Source organism: Pseudophryne corroboree, chromosome 11 (assembly GCF_028390025.1).
Source record: "Pseudophryne corroboree isolate aPseCor3 chromosome 11, aPseCor3.hap2, whole genome shotgun sequence".
In the NCBI taxonomy this organism is placed as follows: domain Eukaryota; kingdom Metazoa; phylum Chordata; class Amphibia; order Anura; family Myobatrachidae; genus Pseudophryne; species Pseudophryne corroboree.
In genome coordinates this window covers 214,173,651-214,186,065 of record NC_086454.1, presented here as the reverse complement: position 1 = coordinate 214,186,065, position 12,415 = coordinate 214,173,651, and positions in this window count along the sequence as shown.

Sequence of the window (12,415 nt, the reverse complement as noted above, 5' to 3'; positions counted from 1 at the left end):
AGTATGTACGGCTATTAAACAAAAGGTTGGTGGTTCAATCCCACCCAGGGACCTAATTGACCTTGTTATCAGATTTTGGTGATCTTTAAGTAGACAAGTCAAAATTTCAAACCCCCTGTTATGGTGTAGGGTACCTGGCCTTCTCTGATGTAATCAGAGTTAGATTTGATTCAGTGATTTTATAAAAACAGCTAGGAAGCACAATTTAGCAGTGGGTTGCAGAGAAAAAAAATATGCTGGCAGAAAAATCCAATTGAGTGATTAAACAGCTCTTTATTTTCTGGCTTTATTTTTATGCTAACAAATTTGTTCTCTGAAAAGTGTCCACAAAGCCAAGTCTCTGATTAACACCTTTGTAAGGATGGTTTTTCACCTATTACTAAATTAAACTTGCTTCATTGGAAAGGCAGCAAGATGCATCCTCATTTCAATGTCTACTGAAATAATACAAGTTGACACCAGGAAACATTAACGCCACTGCATCCTTGCTGCTTTCTCATGTGGAAGTCTGTTTAATATGAAAACAATGTGATATCTAATTAGCACACAGGTAAGGAATTAAGAAAATCTTTATTTAAGGGTGAAGATGTTTCTCACAAAATTGTTGCCCCAATGCATCATTGAAATTCAAGCTGGAAATATGATTTTAATATATCACTTGTACATTTTGTATTGCTCTTCTGGTGACAATGTAGTTTGTTTTTGTCAATTACCATTTTAATAATAGGGTAAAGAAAATGAAGTGGATTTTTGAAAGAAAACAATACTGTCAATATACTATTAAAACAAATTAAAATGGTAAAAGTTATTGTACTTTAAGTAAAAATAAAAGAGACAAAATATCAATCCCAGTTTTGGATTACTTTAATTAACAAAAAAAATGCATATAGCAGAGGATAGTTTCAATCTGCCTACCTCTGGGTTATGGGCCCAGCATGCTTCCATTGCAGTACTCTGCTGCACATGTAAGTGCAAGAGATCCTGAAGCACTCACTCATCATGGGAAAGTACCAATGTGTTTCTTCGTTGGTTGATGGAAGAAACATCTTACAAAAACTCTCCAGATTATTGACTTTTTAAAGTTTTTCTAGGAAACGTTTTAGATGAATGCTTATTAGCCTTTGTCAGTATGGACTTTTGCAAAGTGTCTCTGTGGCGCAATCAGTTAGTATGTATGGCTATTAACCATAAGGTTGGTGGTTCAATCCCACCCAGGGACCTAATTGACCTTGTTATCAGATTTTGGTGATCTTTAAGTAGACAAGTCAAAATTTCAAACCCCCTGTTATGGTGTAGGGTACCTGGCCTTCTCTGATGTAATCAGAGTTAGATTTGATTCAGTGATTTTATAAAAACAGCTAGGAAGCACAATTTAGCAGTGGGTTGCAGAGAAAAAAAATATGCTGGCAGAAAAATCCAATTGAGTGATTAAACAGCTCTTCATTTTCTGGCTTTATATTTATGCTAACAAATTTGTTCTCTGAAAAGTGTCCACAAAGCCAAGTCTCTGATTAACACCTTTGTAAGGATGGTTTTTCACCTATTACTAAATTAAACTTGCTTCATTGGAAAGGCAGCAAGATGCATCCTCATTTCAATGTCTACTGAAATAATACAAGTTGACACCAGGAAACATTAACGCCACTGCATCCTTGCTGCTTTCTCATGTGGAAGTCTGTTTAATATGAAAACAAGGTGATATCTAATTAGCACACAGGTAAGGAATTAAGAAAATCTTTATTTAAGGGTGAAGATGTTTCTCACAAAATCGTTGCCCCAATGCATCATTGAAATTCAAGCTGGAAATATGATTTTAATATATCACTTGTACATTTTGTATTGCTCTTCTGGTGACAATGTAGTTTGTTTTTGTCAATTACCATTTTAATAATAGGGTAAAGAAAATGAAGTGGATTTTTGAAAGAAAACAATACTGTCAATATACTATTAAAACAAATTAAAATGGTAAAAGTTATTGTACTTTAAGTAAAAATAAAAGAGACAAAATATCAATCCCAGTTTTGGATTACTTTAATTAACAAAAAAAAAATGCATATAGCAGAGGATAGTTTCAATCTGCCTACCTCTGGGTTATGGGCCCAGCATGCTTCCATTGCAGTACTCTGCTGCACATGTAAGTTCAGGAGATCCTGAAGCACTCACTCATCATGGGAAAGTACCAATGTGTTTCTTCGTTGGTTGATGGAAGAAACATCTTACAAAAACTCTCCAGATTATTGACTTTTTAAAGTTTTTCTAGGAAACGTTTTAGATGAATGCTTATTAGCCTTTGTCAGTATGGACTTTTGCAAAGTGTTTCTGTGGCGCAATCAGTTAGTATGTACGGCTATTAAACAAAAGGTTGGTGGTTCAATCCCACCCAGGGACCTAATTGACCTTGTTATCAGATTTTGGTGATCTTTAAGTAGACAAGTCAAAATTTCAAACCCCCTGTTATGGTGTAGGGTACCTGGCCTTCTCTGATGTAATCAGAGTTAGATTTGATTCAGTGATTTTATAAAAACAGCTAGGAAGCACAATTTAGCAGTGGGTTGCAGAGAAAAAAAATATGCTGGCAGAAAAATCCAATTGAGTGATTAAACAGCTCTTTATTTTCTGGCTTTATTTTTATGCTAACAAATTTGTTCTCTGAAAAGTGTCCACAAAGCCAAGTCTCTGATTAACACCTTTGTAAGGATGGTTTTTCACCTATTACTAAATTAAACTTGCTTCATTGGAAAGGCAGCAAGATGCATCCTCATTTCAATGTCTACTGAAATAATACAAGTTGACACCAGGAAACATTAACGCCACTGCATCCTTGCTGCTTTCTCATGTGGAAGTCTGTTTAATATGAAAACAATGTGATATCTAATTAGCACACAGGTAAGGAATTAAGAAAATCTTTATTTAAGGGTGAAGATGTTTCTCACAAAATCGTTGCCCCAATGCATCATTGAAATTCAAGCTGGAAATATGATTTTAATATATCACTTGTACATTTTGTATTGCTCTTCTGGTGACAATGTAGTTTGTTTTTGTCAATTACCATTTTAATAATAGGGTAAAGAAAATGAAGTGGATTTTTGAAAGAAAACAATACTGTCAATATACTATTAAAACAAATTAAAATGGTAAAAGTTATTGTACTTTAAGTAAAAATAAAAGAGACAAAATATCAATCCCAGTTTTGGATTACTTTAATTAACAAAAAAAATGCATATAGCAGAGGATAGTTTCAATCTGCCTACCTCTGGGTTATGGGCCCAGCATGCTTCCATTGCAGTACTCTGCTGCACATGTAAGTGCAAGAGATCCTGAAGCACTCACTCATCATGGGAAAGTACCAATGTGTTTCTTCGTTGGTTGATGGAAGAAACATCTTACAAAAACTCTCCAGATTATTGACTTTTTAAAGTTTTTCTAGGAAACGTTTTAGATGAATGCTTATTAGCCTTTGTCAGTATGGACTTTTGCAAAGTGTCTCTGTGGCGCAATCAGTTAGTATGTACGGCTATTAACCATAAGGTTGGTGGTTCAATCCCACCCAGGGACCTAATTGACCTTGTTATCAGATTTTGGTGATCTTTAAGTAGACAAGTCAAAATTTCAAACCCCCTGTTATGGTGTAGGGTACCTGGCCTTCTCTGATGTAATCAGAGTTAGATTTGATTCAGTGATTTTATAAAAACAGCTAGGAAGCACAATTTAGCAGTGGGTTGCAGAGAAAAAAAATATGCTGGCAGAAAAATCCAATTGAGTGATTAAACAGCTCTTTATTTTCTGGCTTTATTTTTATGCTAACAAATTTGTTCTCTGAAAAGTGTCCACAAAGCCAAGTCTCTGATTAACACCTTTGTAAGGATGGTTTTTCACCTATTACTAAATTAAACTTGCTTCATTGGAAAGGCAGCAAGATGCATCCTCATTTCAATGTCTACTGAAATAATACAAGTTGACACCAGGAAACATTCACGCCACTGCATCCTTGCTGCTTTCTCATGTGGAAGTCTGTTTAATATGAAAACAATGTGATATCTAATTAGCACACAGGTAAGGAATTAAGAAAATCTTTATTTAAGGGTGAAGATGTTTCTCACAAAATCGTTGCCCCAATGCATCATTGAAATTCAAGCTGGAAATATGATTTTAATATATCACTTGTACATTTTGTATTGCTCTTCTGGTGACAATGTAGTTTGTTTTTGTCAATTACCATTTTAATAATAGGGTAAAGAAAATGAAGTGGATTTTTGAAAGAAAACAATACTGTCAATATACTATTAAAACAAATTAAAATGGTAAAAGTTATTGTACTTTAAGTAAAAATAAAAGAGACAAAATATCAATCCCAGTTTTGGATTACTTTAATTAACAAAAAAAATGCATATAGCAGAGGATAGTTTCAATCTGCCTACCTCTGGGTTATGGGCCCAGCATGCTTCCATTGCAGTACTCTGCTGCACATGTAAGTGCAAGAGATCCTGAAGCACTCACTCATCATGGGAAAGTACCAATGTGTTTCTTCGTTGGTTGATGGAAGAAACATCTTACAAAAACTCTCCAGATTATTGACTTTTTAAAGTTTTTCTAGGAAACGTTTTAGATGAATGCTTATTAGCCTTTGTCAGTATGGACTTTTGTAAAGTGTCTCTGTGGCGCAATCAGTTAGTATGTATGGCTATTAACCATAAGGTTGGTGGTTCAATCCCACCCAGGGACCTAATTGACCTTGTTATCAGATTTTGGTGATCTTTAAGTAGACAAGTCAAAATTTCAAACCCCCTGTTATGGTGTAGGGTACCTGGCCTTCTCTGATGTAATCAGAGTTAGATTTGATTCAGTGATTTTATAAAAACAGCTAGGAAGCACAATTTAGCAGTGGGTTGCAGAGAAAAAAAATATGCTGGCAGAAAAATCCAATTGAGTGATTAAACAGCTCTTCATTTTCTGGCTTTATTTTTATGCTAACAAATTTGTTCTCTGAAAAGTGTCTCTGATTAACACCTTTGTAAGGATGGTTTTTCACCTATTACTAAATTAAACTTGCTTCATTGGAAAGGCAGCAAGATGCATCCTCATTTCAATGTCTACTGAAATAATACAAGTTGACACCAGGAAACATTAACGCCACTGCATCCTTGCTGCTTTCTCATGTGGAAGTCTGTTTAATATGAAAACAATGTGATATCTAATTAGCACACAGGTAAGGAATTAAGAAAATCTTTATTTAAGGGTGAAGATGTTTCTCACAAAATCGTTGCCCCAATGCATCATTGAAATTCAAGCTGGAAATATGATTTTAATATATCACTTGTACATTTTGTATTGCTCTTCTGGTGACAATGTAGTTTGTTTTTGTCAATTACCATTTTAATAATAGGGTAAAGAAAATGAAGTGGATTTTTGAAAGAAAACAATACTGTCAATATACTATTAAAACAAATTAAAATGGTAAAAGTTATTGTACTTTAAGTAAAAATAAAAGAGACAAAATATCAATCCCAGTTTTGGATTACTTTAATTAACAAAAAAAATGCATATAGCAGAGGATAGTTTCAATCTGCCTACCTCTGGGTTATGGGCCCAGCATGCTTCCATTGCAGTACTCTGCTGCACATGTAAGTGCAAGAGATCCTGAAGCACTCACTCATCATGGGAAAGTACCAATGTGTTTCTTCGTTGGTTGATGGAAGAAACATCTTACAAAAACTCTCCAGATTATTGACTTTTTAAAGTTTTTCTAGGAAACGTTTTAGATGAATGCTTATTAGCCTTTGTCAGTATGGACTTTTGCAAAGTGTCTCTGTGGCGCAATCAGTTAGTATGTACGGCTATTAACCATAAGGTTGGTGGTTCAATCCCACCCAGGGACCTAATTGACCTTGTTATCAGATTTTGGTGATCTTTAAGTAGACAAGTCAAAATTTCAAACCCCCTGTTATGGTGTAGGGTACCTGGCCTTCTCTGATGTAATCAGAGTTAGATTTGATTCAGTGATTTTATAAAAACAGCTAGGAAGCACAATTTAGCAGTGGGTTGCAGAGAAAAAAAATATGCTGGCAGAAAAATCCAATTGAGTGATTAAACAGCTCTTTATTTTCTGGCTTTATTTTTATGCTAACAAATTTGTTCTCTGAAAAGTGTCCACAAAGCCAAGTCTCTGATTAACACCTTTGTAAGGATGGTTTTTCACCTATTACTAAATTAAACTTGCTTCATTGGAAAGGCAGCAAGATGCATCCTCATTTCAATGTCTACTGAAATAATACAAGTTGACACCAGGAAACATTCACGCCACTGCATCCTTGCTGCTTTCTCATGTGGAAGTCTGTTTAATATGAAAACAATGTGATATCTAATTAGCACACAGGTAAGGAATTAAGAAAATCTTTATTTAAGGGTGAAGATGTTTCTCACAAAATCGTTGCCCCAATGCATCATTGAAATTCAAGCTGGAAATATGATTTTAATATATCACTTGTACATTTTGTATTGCTCTTCTGGTGACAATGTAGTTTGTTTTTGTCAATTACCATTTTAATAATAGGGTAAAGAAAATGAAGTGGATTTTTGAAAGAAAACAATACTGTCAATATACTATTAAAACAAATTAAAATGGTAAAAGTTATTGTACTTTAAGTAAAAATAAAAGAGACAAAATATCAATCCCAGTTTTGGATTACTTTAATTAACAAAAAAAATGCATATAGCAGAGGATAGTTTCAATCTGCCTACCTCTGGGTTATGGGCCCAGCATGCTTCCATTGCAGTACTCTGCTGCACATGTAAGTGCAAGAGATCCTGAAGCACTCACTCATCATGGGAAAGTACCAATGTGTTTCTTCGTTGGTTGATGGAAGAAACATCTTACAAAAACTCTCCAGATTATTGACTTTTTAAAGTTTTTCTAGGAAACGTTTTAGATGAATGCTTATTAGCCTTTGTCAGTATGGACTTTTGTAAAGTGTCTCTGTGGCGCAATCAGTTAGTATGTATGGCTATTAACCATAAGGTTGGTGGTTCAATCCCACCCAGGGACCTAATTGACCTTGTTATCAGATTTTGGTGATCTTTAAGTAGACAAGTCAAAATTTCAAACCCCCTGTTATGGTGTAGGGTACCTGGCCTTCTCTGATGTAATCAGAGTTAGATTTGATTCAGTGATTTTATAAAAACAGCTAGGAAGCACAATTTAGCAGTGGGTTGCAGAGAAAAAAAATATGCTGGCAGAAAAATCCAATTGAGTGATTAAACAGCTCTTCATTTTCTGGCTTTATTTTTATGCTAACAAATTTGTTCTCTGAAAAGTGTCTCTGATTAACACCTTTGTAAGGATGGTTTTTCACCTATTACTAAATTAAACTTGCTTCATTGGAAAGGCAGCAAGATGCATCCTCATTTCAATGTCTACTGAAATAATACAAGTTGACACCAGGAAACATTAACGCCACTGCATCCTTGCTGCTTTCTCATGTGGAAGTCTGTTTAATATGAAAACAAGGTGATATCTAATTAGCACACAGGTAAGGAATTAAGAAAATCTTTATTTAAGGGTGAAGATGTTTCTCACAAAATCGTTGCCCCAATGCATCATTGAAATTCAAGCTGGAAATATGATTTTAATATATCACTTGTACATTTTGTATTGCTCTTCTGGTGACAATGTAGTTTGTTTTTGTCAATTACCATTTTAATAATAGGGTAAAGAAAATGAAGTGGATTTTTGAAAGAAAACAATACTGTCAATATACTATTAAAACAAATTAAAATGGTAAAAGTTATTGTACTTTAAGTAAAAATAAAAGAGACAAAATATCAATCCCAGTTTTGGATTACTTTAATTAACAAAAAAAAAATGCATATAGCAGAGGATAGTTTCAATCTGCCTACCTCTGGGTTATGGGCCCAGCATGCTTCCATTGCAGTACTCTGCTGCACATGTAAGTTCAGGAGATCCTGAAGCACTCACTCATCATGGGAAAGTACCAATGTGTTTCTTCGTTGGTTGATGGAAGAAACATCTTACAAAAACTCTCCAGATTATTGACTTTTTAAAGTTTTTCTAGGAAACGTTTTAGATGAATGCTTATTAGCCTTTGTCAGTATGGACTTTTGCAAAGTGTTTCTGTGGCGCAGTCAGTTAGTATGTACGGCTATTAAACAAAAGGTTGGTGGTTCAATCCCACCCAGGGACCTAATTGACCTTGTTATCAGATTTTGGTGATCTTTAAGTAGACAAGTCAAAATTTCAAACCCCCTGTTATGGTGTAGGGTACCTGGCCTTCTCTGATGTAATCAGAGTTAGATTTGATTCAGTGATTTTATAAAAACAGCTAGGAAGCACAATTTAGCAGTGGGTTGCAGAGAAAAAAAATATGCTGGCAGAAAAATCCAATTGAGTGATTAAACAGCTCTTTATTTTCTGGCTTTATTTTTATGCTAACAAATTTGTTCTCTGAAAAGTGTCCACAAAGCCAAGTCTCTGATTAACACCTTTGTAAGGATGGTTTTTCACCTATTACTAAATTAAACTTGCTTCATTGGAAAGGCAGCAAGATGCATCCTCATTTCAATGTCTACTGAAATAATACAAGTTGACACCAGGAAACATTAACGCCACTGCATCCTTGCTGCTTTCTCATGTGGAAGTCTGTTTAATATGAAAACAATGTGATATCTAATTAGCACACAGGTAAGGAATTAAGAAAATCTTTATTTAAGGGTGAAGATGTTTCTCACAAAATCGTTGCCCCAATGCATCATTGAAATTCAAGCTGGAAATATGATTTTAATATATCACTTGTACATTTTGTATTGCTCTTCTGGTGACAATGTAGTTTGTTTTTGTCAATTACCATTTTAATAATAGGGTAAAGAAAATGAAGTGGATTTTTGAAAGAAAACAATACTGTCAATATACTATTAAAACAAATTAAAATGGTAAAAGTTATTGTACTTTAAGTAAAAATAAAAGAGACAAAATATCAATCCCAGTTTTGGATTACTTTAATTAACAAAAAAAATGCATATAGCAGAGGATAGTTTCAATCTGCCTACCTCTGGGTTATGGGCCCAGCATGCTTCCATTGCAGTACTCTGCTGCACATGTAAGTGCAAGAGATCCTGAAGCACTCACTCATCATGGGAAAGTACCAATGTGTTTCTTCGTTGGTTGATGGAAGAAACATCTTACAAAAACTCTCCAGATTATTGACTTTTTAAAGTTTTTCTAGGAAACGTTTTAGATGAATGCTTATTAGCCTTTGTCAGTATGGACTTTTGCAAAGTGTCTCTGTGGCGCAATCAGTTAGTATGTACGGCTATTAACCATAAGGTTGGTGGTTCAATCCCACCCAGGGACCTAATTGACCTTGTTATCAGATTTTGGTGATCTTTAAGTAGACAAGTCAAAATTTCAAACCCCCTGTTATGGTGTAGGGTACCTGGCCTTCTCTGATGTAATCAGAGTTAGATTTGATTCAGTGATTTTATAAAAACAGCTAGGAAGCACAATTTAGCAGTGGGTTGCAGAGAAAAAAAATATGCTGGCAGAAAAATCCAATTGAGTGATTAAACAGCTCTTTATTTTCTGGCTTTATTTTTATGCTAACAAATTTGTTCTCTGAAAAGTGTCCACAAAGCCAAGTCTCTGATTAACACCTTTGTAAGGATGGTTTTTCACCTATTACTAAATTAAACTTGCTTCATTGGAAAGGCAGCAAGATGCATCCTCATTTCAATGTCTACTGAAATAATACAAGTTGACACCAGGAAACATTCACGCCACTGCATCCTTGCTGCTTTCTCATGTGGAAGTCTGTTTAATATGAAAACAATGTGATATCTAATTAGCACACAGGTAAGGAATTAAGAAAATCTTTATTTAAGGGTGAAGATGTTTCTCACAAAATCGTTGCCCCAATGCATCATTGAAATTCAAGCTGGAAATATGATTTTAATATATCACTTGTACATTTTGTATTGCTCTTCTGGTGACAATGTAGTTTGTTTTTGTCAATTACCATTTTAATAATAGGGTAAAGAAAATGAAGTGGATTTTTGAAAGAAAACAATACTGTCAATATACTATTAAAACAAATTAAAATGGTAAAAGTTATTGTACTTTAAGTAAAAATAAAAGAGACAAAATATCAATCCCAGTTTTGGATTACTTTAATTAACAAAAAAAATGCATATAGCAGAGGATAGTTTCAATCTGCCTACCTCTGGGTTATGGGCCCAGCATGCTTCCATTGCAGTACTCTGCTGCACATGTAAGTGCAAGAGATCCTGAAGCACTCACTCATCATGGGAAAGTACCAATGTGTTTCTTCGTTGGTTGATGGAAGAAACATCTTACAAAAACTCTCCAGATTATTGACTTTTTAAAGTTTTTCTAGGAAACGTTTTAGATGAATGCTTATTAGCCTTTGTCAGTATGGACTTTTGTAAAGTGTCTCTGTGGCGCAATCAGTTAGTATGTATGGCTATTAACCATAAGGTTGGTGGTTCAATCCCACCCAGGGACCTAATTGACCTTGTTATCAGATTTTGGTGATCTTTAAGTAGACAAGTCAAAATTTCAAACCCCCTGTTATGGTGTAGGGTACCTGGCCTTCTCTGATGTAATCAGAGTTAGATTTGATTCAGTGATTTTATAAAAACAGCTAGGAAGCACAATTTAGCAGTGGGTTGCAGAGAAAAAAAATATGCTGGCAGAAAAATCCAATTGAGTGATTAAACAGCTCTTCATTTTCTGGCTTTATTTTTATGCTAACAAATTTGTTCTCTGAAAAGTGTCTCTGATTAACACCTTTGTAAGGATGGTTTTTCACCTATTACTAAATTAAACTTGCTTCATTGGAAAGGCAGCAAGATGCATCCTCATTTCAATGTCTACTGAAATAATACAAGTTGACACCAGGAAACATTAACGCCACTGCATCCTTGCTGCTTTCTCATGTGGAAGTCTGTTTAATATGAAAACAAGGTGATATCTAATTAGCACACAGGTAAGGAATTAAGAAAATCTTTATTTAAGGGTGAAGATGTTTCTCACAAAATCGTTGCCCCAATGCATCATTGAAATTCAAGCTGGAAATATGATTTTAATATATCACTTGTACATTTTGTATTGCTCTTCTGGTGACAATGTAGTTTGTTTTTGTCAATTACCATTTTAATAATAGGGTAAAGAAAATGAAGTGGATTTTTGAAAGAAAACAATACTGTCAATATACTATTAAAACAAATTAAAATGGTAAAAGTTATTGTACTTTAAGTAAAAATAAAAGAGACAAAATATCAATCCCAGTTTTGGATTACTTTAATTAACAAAAAAAAAATGCATATAGCAGAGGATAGTTTCAATCTGCCTACCTCTGGGTTATGGGCCCAGCATGCTTCCATTGCAGTACTCTGCTGCACATGTAAGTTCAGGAGATCCTGAAGCACTCACTCATCATGGGAAAGTACCAATGTGTTTCTTCGTTGGTTGATGGAAGAAACATCTTACAAAAACTCTCCAGATTATTGACTTTTTAAAGTTTTTCTAGGAAACGTTTTAGATGAATGCTTATTAGCCTTTGTCAGTATGGACTTTTGCAAAGTGTTTCTGTGGCGCAATCAGTTAGTATGTACGGCTATTAAACAAAAGGTTGGTGGTTCAATCCCACCCAGGGACCTAATTGACCTTGTTATCAGATTTTGGTGATCTTTAAGTAGACAAGTCAAAATTTCAAACCCCCTGTTATGGTGTAGGGTACCTGGCCTTCTCTGATGTAATCAGAGTTAGATTTGATTCAGTGATTTTATAAAAACAGCTAGGAAGCACAATTTAGCAGTGGGTTGCAGAGAAAAAAAATATGCTTGCAGAAAAATCCAATTGAGTGATTAAACAGCTCTTTATTTTCTGGCTTTATTTTTATGCTAACAAATTTGTTCTCTGAAAAGTGTCCACAAAGCCAAGTCTCTGATTAACACCTTTGTAAGGATGGTTTTTCACCTATTACTAAATTAAACTTGCTTCATTGGAAAGGCAGCAAGATGCATCCTCATTTCAATGTCTACTGAAATAATACAAGTTGACACCAGGAAACATTAACGCCACTGCATCCTTGCTGCTTTCTCATGTGGAAGTCTGTTTAATATGAAAACAATGTGATATCTAATTAGCACACAGGTAAGGAATTAAGAAAATCTTTATTTAAGGGTGAAGATGTTTCTCACAAAATCGTTGCCCCAATGCATCATTGAAATTCAAGCTGGAAATATGATTTTAATATATCACTTGTACATTTTGTATTGCTCTTCTGGTGACAATGTAGTTTGTTTTTGTCAATTACCATTTTAATAATAGGGTAAAGAAAATGAAGTGGATTTTTGAAAGAAAACAATACTGTCAATATACTAT